Source organism: Perognathus longimembris, chromosome 4 (genome assembly GCF_023159225.1).
Source record: "Perognathus longimembris pacificus isolate PPM17 chromosome 4, ASM2315922v1, whole genome shotgun sequence".
Classification (NCBI taxonomy): domain Eukaryota; kingdom Metazoa; phylum Chordata; class Mammalia; order Rodentia; family Heteromyidae; genus Perognathus; species Perognathus longimembris.
Window position 1 is genome coordinate 5,872,263 of NC_063164.1, and position 12,488 is coordinate 5,884,750.

The 12,488-nt window shown below is 38.1% G+C and overlaps 1 protein-coding gene across 2 annotated transcripts in view; it reads right to left on the reverse strand.

The window, feature by feature from the left end:
- The window catches only part of Dis3l2 (DIS3 like 3'-5' exoribonuclease 2), a 312,571-nt gene that overhangs the window by 224,147 nt on the left and 75,936 nt on the right, over positions 1 to 12,488 (reverse strand). The window lies entirely within an intron of this gene.

A 12,488-nucleotide genomic window follows, 5' to 3' on the forward strand; every position in this document is an offset into this window, starting at 1 on the left:
GAAGAGCCATCTAACCTCTGTAGAAGGAGTCATAGGATTTTTTAATTAATTTTTTGTGTGCTAGCACTGGGGGTTGAAATCGGAGCTAGGAAGCTTTCCCTTAGCTTTCCCATGCAAAGATGGCACACTATCACTTACTTGAGCCACAGCTCCACTTCTGGCTTTTTGTTGGTTAACTAAAATTAAGAATCTCACAGCAAGAGCTGGCTGTGAACTGCCATCCTAAGATCTCAGCCTCCTGAGTTGCTAGGATTACAGGAGTGTGTCACTGGTGCCCAGCTTGGTTTGGTATTTTTTTTTTTTTTTTTTTTTTGGCCAGTCCTGGGCCTTGGACTCAGGGCCTGAGCACTGTCCTTGGCTTCTTCCCGCTCAAGGCTAGCACTCTGCCTCTTGAGCCATAGCGCCGCTTCTGGCCGTTTTCTGTATATGTGGTGCTGGGGAATCGAACCTAGGGCCTCGTGTATCCGAGGCAGGCACTCTTGCCACTAGGCTATATCCCCAGCCCAGGTTTGGTATTTTTTAAATGACAACAATATCATAAGATAGTTGTAGGAATAAGAACAATACATGAAAAGATTTTAGGTGCCTGGAACATTGTAAGAATACAACATATTGATGTTCATCATTATCATCATCTCAATTGAGAGACTTTAAACCCTGAAGAAAAACCTAAAGCAAGATGAAGGGAAGGGAGGGTCAAAATTAATCATGAGGCTTTGAACTCAAATAACAGAAACAAACAATAAGGAACCATTCAACAGGAGGAAAAACACATCTTAAAATAAAGAAAATCTGAAATGATTAAGAACATCTAGGAGGTAGCTAGAAATTTAAGTCTAGAGACTCAAGGTAAAAGACCAAGATGAGGGGCTTGTCCAGTAGGGTCTGGCAGGTAACAAAAGTGTCCCAGGGCCAAATGTAAACTGAAAGAAATTGAAAGCAGAGTCCTGGAAAAAAAAAAAAAAAAGAAGGAAGAAAAAACCTCCAATAAAGAGGGTCCAACAAGAAATCAGAGCTAGAGAAATGAAGGGAGTTTAAATATAGTAGTGAGTATGGATGAATATGCACTATGGTTTTTGGGGTAGGGATAGTTGTTGTTACTGTTGTTGTTAGGGCTTGCACTCAAGCCGGAACACTGTCCCTTAGCTTTTTCACTCAAAGCTGTCACTCCACCACTTCAGCTACACCTCCATCGCTGACTTCTTACTGGAAATAAGAATCTCATGGGCTTCTCTGCCTGTGTTGGCTTCAAGCTGCAATCTTCAGCTCTAAACCTCCTTTGTAGCTAGGATAACATGTGTGAGCCTCCAGTGCTCAGTAGCCCTAGGGTTGTTTACAACTTTTCACATTCATACTGTATAATGTTCCTTGTGCTTTAATATACAGTAAATGATGTGGTCCACACAATGGTCCATACTAGGAGATGCACAAGAGAAGAAACAGGTTTAGACATGTAAATCTAGAGTTCTCAGTCCAGCACTCATGGTCCTGAACTCCCTGGACAAAATGTCCCTCGCGAGCTGAAACAAATAGATTAAGAGTGAGCTTCAAACACATAGCTGCCACCACTGACATCCACTGCATGAAAAGCCTCTACAATTTTTCTTTGCCTGGCAAATAATCAAAATTTAAAACTGAGCCCTTGGTGACTATCCTGCTATTAATCTCTCTCTCTCTCGCTCTCTCTCGCTCGCTCGCTCTCGTTCTCTCTCTCTCTCTCTCTCTCTCTCTCTCTCTCTCTCTCTCTCTCTCTCTCTCTCTCTCTCTCCCCCTATCTCTAGCTCTATCTCTATCTCTGCATAAATGCTCTGTGGTTCACTGCTAGCCCAGGGCTACACCTTCATTGTAAGATTCCTTGACCATGTTATAGTCTGTGTATCTGCTTACATCTTTTTCTCTTTTACCAGATAGCGTTTTTATATTTCCCAGAGTTTCCTACAGTGCTTGGCACATTTAACATGTTCAATAAATATTGGTTTCCTCTTCTGAAGAGAATGAGAAAAGAATCAGATATAAAAATAAATTTACCAAAAAATGATAAGAAATGAATAAAATCACATGTAGCAAGAGCCCAAAATTAAATGAATGTCCACACAATGTCACACAATACTCCAATGTCTTCATTACCACAAAGTATCTGCAGACCAGCAGTCAACAGGTATTTCATCAAAACAAAAATTATCACCATATGAGGCAACAATAAAGTAATACAAGTGAAAAAATGGGAAGATACTGAAAATTAGTTGTTTTCTAAAATAAATCAAAGCCTTCAAATCTAAATTATAATTCCAGTTTTCAATATGACTTCCTAAAGGTCACTGTCCCACAACTTGAAAACAAACTGAGCAAGAAAATGCTCAATGCCCAGATAAAGAAGAAAAGGCCTAGGTATGCAAGAGAGTACAGGGACATTTCTACCCTTTCAGGGTTATAAGTGCTCTCGCTCAGAAGTAAGGAAAACTGTCTACACTGTGCATAAATTAAGGTCAACTGGAGATATCAAGTGAAACTCACCAGAATTAAGAAGAGGAATTGGTCACTTCAAAACTGTTTGGTGTATGTTAGATTTCTTTCCTTCTTTTTAAAATTAGTATGCTGTATTTCAAAACTGGGGAGTAAACAGAAAAAAAAAATCCCTGTAACCAAGAAATAAAATAAAATGGAATCCTAACTAAAAATACCAAGTAACATTTCCTTTATGCTGGAAACATTATGCACAAAACATTTCAGGTTCCTTGTTTACTGATACAACAAAACCATTCCTTCAACCTTATTTTCTCCTAAAACACAGTGCCATCTTTGAAAAATGCTATTTTAAATCTTATAGAAAGAATATTTGATGCAAGCATGGAAAATTCTGTTCCAGCAAATAAATCCTATCACACTCTTTTTGAGGCAAGGGTTGCTATCAACTGGCATGAGTTGAGTCCAAGAGATTCACAGGCATCCCTGTCCACAGGCACCTGCAGTAACCAGAACCAGGGGAACAGTGTCAGCCGAAGGCTATGTGCCCTCAAGCCCATCCTGAGCCTCTGACTTAGAGGAATGTGTGTCAGCGAGTTCAACTAGGACCTGCTTTTCCTTTTCTGGCTCCTCTGACTAGGCTTAAGTGACAGCACTCATTGCCACACATATTTTAACAAACTTTCAAATCTCTTAATGGCACATGTGGGACAAAGTATAATATACTGTTCAGGAAACATCTTGGAGCCAAGAAAAGCAACTGATAGTCCCAGAGGGAGTTCTAGATATGGCTTGCCAATAAGCCTCTTTCATTATAAAATAAGGCTTATAGACACTGTGGGGGTTTTTTTGGGGGGGGGGTTGTTATGGTGGTTTTTTGTGGGTTGTTGTTGTTTTGTTGTTTTGTTTTGTTTTTTGCAGTACGAGGGTTTGAACTCAAGAGCCCTAAGACTATTAGGTTAGCTCTCTCTCTATCACTTTCGACAGACCTCCAGCTCTGCTTTTTGCTGGTTATTTTGGAAATGAAATCTAGGAAATTGTCCTGGCCAAGCTGACCTGGAAGCATGATCGATCCCCAGATATCAGCCTCTTGAGCAGCTAGGATTACAAGTGTGAAGACCAGTTTGGGCACCATCATTCCAAAGATATGTCTGCATATGTTCTCAAAGGCATGTTATTGGAAACTATTTGCTTAACATAGTTGATCCACAAAACCTTTATTTAATTAATAGAAACAATAGAAACTATCTCCTAGTTGATCCACAAAACCTTTATTTAATAGAAACAGTAGAAACTATCTCCTAGTTGATCCACAAAACCTTTATTTAATTAACAGAAACAGTAGAAACTATCTCCTTTCTTCTGGTTACTCAGGCCAAAAACACCAGTGTTAACCTTAATGAAGCACTCAAATGATCTTTCCTACACTCCCCCCGCATCCCACCACACACCCCTGCATACACCCTACAGCATATCCATCAGGTAATCCTACTGGCTTTATCTTCACTGACACCATCTGGGTTCAGTCTCCGTCATCCAGATCTGAACAAAGGGCAGTAGCTTCCTTCATACAGGTCTCTATTTTACTCTTCCCCAATTTTTGTCAATTACCAACTCCGTAGTCACAGTCAGCCTATGAAACAGTCACGTCCTGTCAATTCTCTAACTCCTCAAAGTCTTTCCACATCAAATCAAAGCTAAAACCAAATTTTCTAATGGCTACATGATATTTTACTCCCACCTTATCATCCCTCAAATCTCATCTTCCATGATTCTCCCACACAGCTCGGTGCCGTTCCTCTAGCACCTCAGGTATGTGCTGCTGCTGTTCTGTCTCCACAGAGAGAACTCCTTTATGCAGTTTTTACTCAAAGTCACTTTCTCAGTGAGGCCTTCTTGAGCCAGTCACTCTATTTAAGATCTCAATCCTTCAACCTCCAAATTGATCTCCCTTATTTTTCCCTCTTCTATTGTCATCATTGAGGATTTTGCACACACTATTTCAATCTATATCATTGTCTTTCCGAAGGGAGCGCAATTTCATGAAAGTAGGAAATTTTTCCATTTTCTCACTGCAATATGTATTGTGTACACCTAACATACAGTATATACTTACTCAATACATATTTGTTGACTAAATATTGATAAATACTATGCAGCTATGTATTTTCACAATCCCCTATATACACACACAGTGCACACATGTGTGTGCACAAACACGGATGAAATCACTATGCAATATGCAACACACAATATTGGCTGCAGTTTTCAACCATCAAGTCATAAGTCACAGGAAAAGATTTTTATAAAATACACAAGAAACATATATTGGAAAACTAGAAAAGAAAATTCCAAGGAAGGGGCTGGGAATGTGGCTTAGTGGTAGAGTGCTTGCCTAGAATGCATGAAGCCCTGGGTTCAATTCCTCAGTACCATCAGAAAAGGCTGGCTCTGTGGCGCAAGTGGTAGAGTGCTAGCCTTGAGCAAAAGAAGCTCAGGGACAGTAACCAGGCCCTGAGCTGAAGTCCCAGAACTGAAAGGAAGAAAAAAAAAAAAAGGAAGAATTTCAAACAGAGACTCAGAACTGGGGCTGGGGATATGGCCTAGTGGCAAGAGTGCTTGCCTTGTATACATGAGGCCCTGGGTTCTATTCCTCAGCACCACATATACAGAAAATGGCCAGAAGTGACGCTGTGGCTCAAGTGACAGAGTGCTAGCCTTGAGCAAAAAAGAAGCCAGGGACAGTGCTCAGGCCCTGAGTTCACGGCCTAGGACTGGCCAAAAAAACAAAAAACAAAAAACAAAACAAAACAAAACAGAGACTCAGAACTGAATTACTACCTGAAGATTCTGTAGAAGGAAGAGATCATTACTGAGACTTTTCTCAGTAATAATTTATCTCAGCAATAATCATACATGTGTATTTCACTTTTCTTTGAATCTTTATTGTATTTTGGCTGAAGTTTCCAAAATATATTCAATGTATACCTGTTTTAGCCTTCAGACAGACAAAAAAAAAAAAAAAAAAAACCTCAAACAATCTCTTTTTTTTTTAAAGTAGCATTAGGAGTTAGGAGTTTTAAACTCCCATTTACTGAATGAGAAATAGGAAATGTTTCTCCCTTTTCCATTTCTCTCAGCTTTAACCATGTTACACTAAACTAAATCCTTGCTACAACTTTTTTTAATGTAACATTATCTTGTGTACTCAAGTCAATCTGATCAGATTGATGGGATCAGAGGGTATTTACAAGACTGTGTATGTGGGGCTGGGAATATGGCCTAGTGGCAAGAGTGCTTGCCTCGTATACATGAAGCCCTGGGTTCGATTCCCCAGCACCACATATATAGAAAATGGCCAGAAGTGGTGCTGTGGCTCAAGTGGTAGAGTGCTAGCCTTGAGCAAAAAGAAGCCAGGGACAGTGCTCAGGCCCTGAGTTCAAGCCCCAGGTCTGGAAAAAAAAAAAAAAGACTGTGTATGTGTTTTGACTCTGTTTTCCTCAATAATATAGGCTCCATTATCATGGTAGCATCTATCTTCATGGAGAAAGAGAAAAATTGCCAGCTCCAGAATTATGTCCCATTCTCTTAAAGACCCAGTGGGAAAAGGAGAAAATTTCTTGCTAAGGTGTTCTGCAAAGCAGTCCAAGGACCAGATCTGATAGGATTTATGTCACATGTGCATTCTTGCACCAGTCACCATAACAAGGAAATAAACTAGAGTAACACTCTATCAGAGGAACATGTCCAACGTTCCAATCTTAATAAAGAACAAGCTTGAAGTCTCCTTAGTAATGTCCAAAGTAGAATTATGTTTTTAATGTGTTCTATATTTTCAGTTCAAGTAGAAGTGTATTGACATAATTTCAATTTTATGTATGAGTCAAAGGTTATTCCTCTTTTAGAAAAGCAACAATTTTTAAACAGTACCAAAGTAGCTATATAACATTATTCAGAAAAGAAAATAAGAATTTAAATAATATCAAATAAAATAAAATTCATTTAGACTTAACGGTTTTACATGTGTAGAGGCTTAACTGCAGAATCCGACCTCACATTCCTTTACAACCTACCAGCCTGCAGCAAAAAAACAGATCACATCTTAGAGAAACACCTCAATAATCAAGACCTCACTGAAAAATAAGTTCAATCTGTAGAACATTTCAAAAACTCAGATAGTACAAAATGAATATTTCAATAAAATGATTTTTTTTGGTTGGTTGTGGGGCTTAAACTCAGGGCTTGGGCACTGTCCCTAAACCTCTTTGGACTCAAGGCTTGCGCTCTACCACTTGACCACAGCATCACTTTGGGTTTTTGAGTGGTTGTTACTGGAGATAAAAGAGTCTTACAGGGACTTTTCTGCCCTGGCTGGCTGGCTTCAAATCCAATCTTCAGATCTCAGCCTCCTGAGTAGCTAGGATTATAGACATGAGCCACCGGCACCCAGCAAAAGTGATTTTTAAGTGATCAGTGAATCTGAAGAGGATACAAACATCTGAATGAAATAAGGAAGATAATGCAAGGTATTTAAGAAAAAAAAAATCAATGAGAACCAAAAAAAAATGGAAACAAAAAGCTCAGTAAGTTAAATAACTGAACTGAAATGTCATATTATAGATTAAAACAAGTGGAAGAAAGAATATCAGGGCTTGATGAAAAGGCTGATGAATTAGTACATTTAGACTGTAATTTTCAAAAATAAGAAAGGATGGACATAACATACAAAATCTATAGGCGAACAGAAAGAAACCAAAAATGAACATAATCAAAATACCTAAAAGCAGGAACAGATTACACTAAGCAAAAGAAAAGAGATGGATATGTATCTATCACCCAATCTGGAAGGAATTGTTTTATAGTTAATAATCATAAAGGACATAAGCATTGTAGACTAGAGTGACAATGTACATAAAGGATACGACTTTTTAAAAAAATAATGAAGAGGGCTGGGAATGTGGCTTAGTAGTAGAATGCCTGCCTTGCATGCCTGAAGCCCTGGGTTCAATTCCTCAGCACCACATAAACAGAGACAAAGAAAACAGGAAGTGGCACTATGGCCCAAGAGGTAGAGTGCTAGCCTCGAGCAAAAAGAAGTAAATATTATTCAAAAAATAATCATAATAATGAAGAAAAGCAAGGGGGCGGGAGGAAGGGAGGGGGAAGGGAAGAAGGGAGAAAAATGAGGAAGGGGATAACAGATATGACAAGAAATGTATATGTATTCACTACCTTAAGCATGTAACTGTAACCCCTCTGTACATCATCTAATACCTAAGAGCAAAGAGCTACAGGCTAAGGCATAGAGATTCTATTCGTGGAAATAACAGCAAAGAAACCTAACCAAGTCTTGGGAACATATGGACATCCAGGTAAAGCAGGAATTTAGAATCACAAATAGACACAAGCATATAAGACTTTCTCCATGACATATGACAGCTAAATTGCCAGGAGTACAAAACAAAGAAGCAATACTAAAAAAGAGAAAAGCACCAAGACATATAGGAAAGCAAAACCATCAAAATAACAGAAGTTTTCCCAGCACAAACTCTAAAGGTCAGAAGTGCATGGAAATATGTATGCCAAGCCTTGAAAAAAAGAAATAATAATTGACAACCTAAATTATTATATCCAATAAAGCTATCCTTCAGAATTGAAGGAGAAATAAAGATATTCCTAGGTTGCACATAAAATAATTAAATTCATGGCCACAGAACGGCATTACAGAAGATCATGAACAAAATCCTATACCAGAAAGAAATAAAATAAAAACAAACACAAGAGAAGGAAAAAATAAGGTTCACTAAGAAGAGGAGATAAACAGGACTAAGGAAAGAATCAAACATTATTAACTTTTTTTTGTTTGGTTGTGGGACTTGAGCTCTGGGCCTGGATGCTGCCCCTTAGCTCTTCAGCTCAAGGCTAGATTTCTACTACTTTGAGCCACAGCACCACTTCCAGTTTTATGGTGGTTAATTGGAGATACAAGTCTTATGGAATTTCCTGCCCTGGATGGCATGATCCTCAGATATCAGCCTCCTGAGTAGCTAGGATTACAGGTGTGAGCCACCAGTGCCCAGCACAAAATGTATTTTTTAAAAAAGAAGGTATCCCAACAGATACCAATAGAATTCATGAGACCATTAAGAAATATCTTGAAATATTACATGTCAAAATTGGAAAATATAGAAGAAATGTATAAAATTTTGAGACAAATATTACCTACCAAAATCGAACCAAAAGGATATAAGGATGTTAAAAAAAAAAAAACAGATCAATATACAAGCAATGAGATTCCAACAAAAGTAAAAGGTGTCCTGACACAGCCAAGAGCCTAATGGATTCACAGCTAAATTTTTTCATTTTTCTGTGTGTTGGTAGCATGCTAGAACTCAAGACCTTGAGCTCAAGCTCAACTTTCCTCACCTCCAGTCTGGTTTTTCTGCTTGATATTTTGGAGATGGACCTTTGCACACTTTTCTGCACAGGCTGGCTTTGAACCATAATCCTCCAGTTCTCCAATTTTTTTTTCCAGTCCTGGGACTTGCACTCAGGGCCTAAGCACTGTCCATGGCTTCTTTTTGCTCAAGGCTAGCACTCTGCCACTTGAGCCACAGCGCCACTTCTGGCCTTTTCTATATATGTGGTGCTGAGGAATCGAACCCAGGGCTTTATGTACGCGAGGCGAGCACTCTACCACTAGGCCACATTCCCAGCCCTCTCTGATTCTCGAGTAGCTAGGATTTCCAGGCATGAGTCATCAACACCTGCCATACCAGACTTTTAAAGGAAAAGTAACAACAAGACTTCTCAAACCATTCCATAAAAGAGAAGAACTCAAATATTTTAAGAAGGAGAAAGAGAGAGAGAAAAGGGAGGGAGGGAGGGCGCACACAAACTCATTTCACAAAACCAGTATTACCCTGCTATCAAGACCTGGTAAGGGGGGCTGGGGATATAGCCTAGTGGCAAGAGTGCCTGCCTCGGATACACGAGGCCCTAGGTTCGATTCCCCAGCACCACATATGCAGAAAACGGCCAGAAGCGGCGCTGTGGCTCAAGTGGCAGAGTGCTAGCCTTGAGCGGGAAGAAGCCAGGGACAGTGCTCAGGCCCTGAGTCCAAGGCCCAGGACTGGCAAAAAAAAAAAAAAAAAAAAAAAAAAAAAGACCTGGTAAGGGGGCTGGGAAAATGGCCTAGTAGTAAAATGCTCACCTTGTATACATGAAGTCCTGGGTTCAATTCCTCAGCACCACATATATAGAAAAAGCTGAAAGTGGCGCTGTGGCTCAAGTGGTAGAGTGCTAGCCTTGAGCAAAAAGAAGCCAGGGACAGTGCTCAGGCCCTGAGTCCAAGCCCCAAGACTGGCAATCAATCAATCAATAAATAAAGTTAGAAGCCAGTATCTTTGGTGAACACTCATGCAAACAGTCTCATTTAAAAACTTGCAGATCAAACTCAGTAATACATAAATACACCACAATCAAGTTAAATTTATCTAGGAATGCAAGAATGCACAAATCAATAAATATAGCATATAAATAAAAATGAGGATAAAAGCTGATGCTCATCTTAACAGATGCAAGCCTCTGAGAAAATCTGACAAATCACTCAAGAGTAGGGAAACTTTTTTCTGCCAAAGGCCATTTTCATATTTACAGCATTATTTGGGGCAAAAAAAATCTAGGAAGTGCAGCTGTGGCTCAAGTGACAGAGTGCTAGCCTTGAGCTGAAGAGCTCAGGGACAGTGCCCTGATCCAGAGTTCAAGCCCTATGACTGACAAAAAATAAAATAATAATAATAATAATAATAATAATAATAATAATAATCTAGAGCTAAATTTAATCAAGAAGGTGAAAGATTTCTGCAATGGAAATTGTAAAAATGAAGAAGATAGATGAAAAACGGAAACAGCTCCCATTTTCGCAAACTGGAATAGTTAACATTGTTCAAATGGCCATAGTACCAAAAGTGATCTACAAATTCAATGTAATCTTCATCAAAATACCAACAACATTCTTCACAGAACTAGAAAAAAAACAACCAAAGAAATCCTGAACAAAAAGAACAATGCTGAAGTCATCATAATACTTAATTTCAAAATAGTCTACAGAACCATAAGCACCAATTATTTTTTAAGTATGGGCATTGACATGAAAACAGACATGCAAACCAATGGAAATAGAAGACTCAGAAATAAACAAGGCAACCACAGACACCTGTTTCTCAACAAAACACAAGACACATATCAGAAACAAGTTTAAAAACCCTCCTCAATAAATAGTGCTGGGAAACTGGATAACCATATAGAAAAGACTGAAACTATCTTCTACCCCATTTTTAAAAAATTCAAATATAAGACCTGAAACTCTGAAACCAGTATAAACACACATAGGCAACGGACTTTTAATAGCTCAGGAAATAAAATAATTGGTAAATGGTATTGCATCAAACGAAAGAACTTGGGCTGAGAATATGGCCTAGCGGCAAGAGTGCTTGCCTTGTATACATGAAGCCCTTGCTTTGATTCCCCAGCACCACATATATAGAAAACGGCCAGAAGTGGTGCTGTGGCTCAAGAGGTAGAGTGCTAGCTTTGAGCAAAAAGAAGCCAGGAACCAGTGCTCAGGCCCTGAGTGCAAGGCCCAGGACTGGCAAAAAACAAAAAAACAAAAAACGAAAGAGCTTCTGCACAGCTCTTGAATTGAATGAAGCAACAACCTACAGAATGGGAGAATATTTCTAACAAGTGGTTAATATCCAGACTATATTTTTTAAAACTCAAAAAGAAAAATAAGTAATATCATCAATAAATGGGCAAATGAACTGAACAGGTATTTCTCAAAGAAAGAATAGCCAATAAATATATTTTTAAACGTCCAACATCTTTAGCCATAGAGAAATGCAAATCAAAACACTGAGATTCTATCTCATCCTCATCAAAATGCCTATTCTCAATAAAGGCAAAAATTAAATGCAAAAGAAAGAAATACAGGCAAGGATGTAGGAAAAGGATACTATACACTGATAGTGGGAATATAAATATAGCCATTGTAGAAACTGTAGAAGTTCCTAAAAAAAAATAAATAAACTACAAATAGAGCTACTACGTGATCTAACTATACCACTCCTTAGTAGTATAGAAAATGAAGTCAGCATACAGGAGTGGCACTTTCCCAGCATGTTTATTGCAGTACTCGTCGCAAGAGTCAAGATATGGAATCAGCCTATGTGATGAATAGATGAATTAACTTTTAACATGACAATATAGACAAATGAAGTCTTATTCAGTCATAATGAAGAATAAAACCATGTCATTTTCCAGAAAATGAATGGAACTGTAGATTATAATGCTAAGCAAAATATGTCAGATACAGAAAGAAAAGTTTCCGATATTTTTCTCATATGTGGAAACTGAAATAAAAAGATTTATAAGACCTGAAAATAGAAGACAGACTGTTAAGGGGAAGGAGGATAGGCAAAAGGGGATAGAGAGTAAAACTGAGGAAGGATGTGATCAAAGCATGACATATGCATGTATACGTGTATCTAAGTATGTATGTGGAGAAAACATGGGAAACATTCAATTATAATTTTTAAGTGGACAAATTTTCTGAAAATTAAAATTACATACAAGTATAAATAAAAAATTTTATGTGTTATCAACAAGAAGTATTTTAACATAAGTCTAAAGTCTAAAGCTACCACAACATCTAAAATCTTCTAGAAGAATATCCTACATCCCAATGGCTTCACTAGTAAATTTGATTAAACACTTAAATACAAATCACCAAATTGTCTAAATATTTAGAGCAGGAGACACATTCTCCAACTCATTCCATGAGAGTAGTAGTACCCTGATGCCAAAACCAAACAAAGAGATTATCAGGCCAGTAAGTTATAAATTAATAAACTCACAAATATACCTTTTATATTTGTCAAAAGTTATTAATCAAGTAAACTAAAAAAATTAAATTAACTTTTTATTTTTATGTATTTATTTATTTGCCAGTCTTAGGGCTTGGA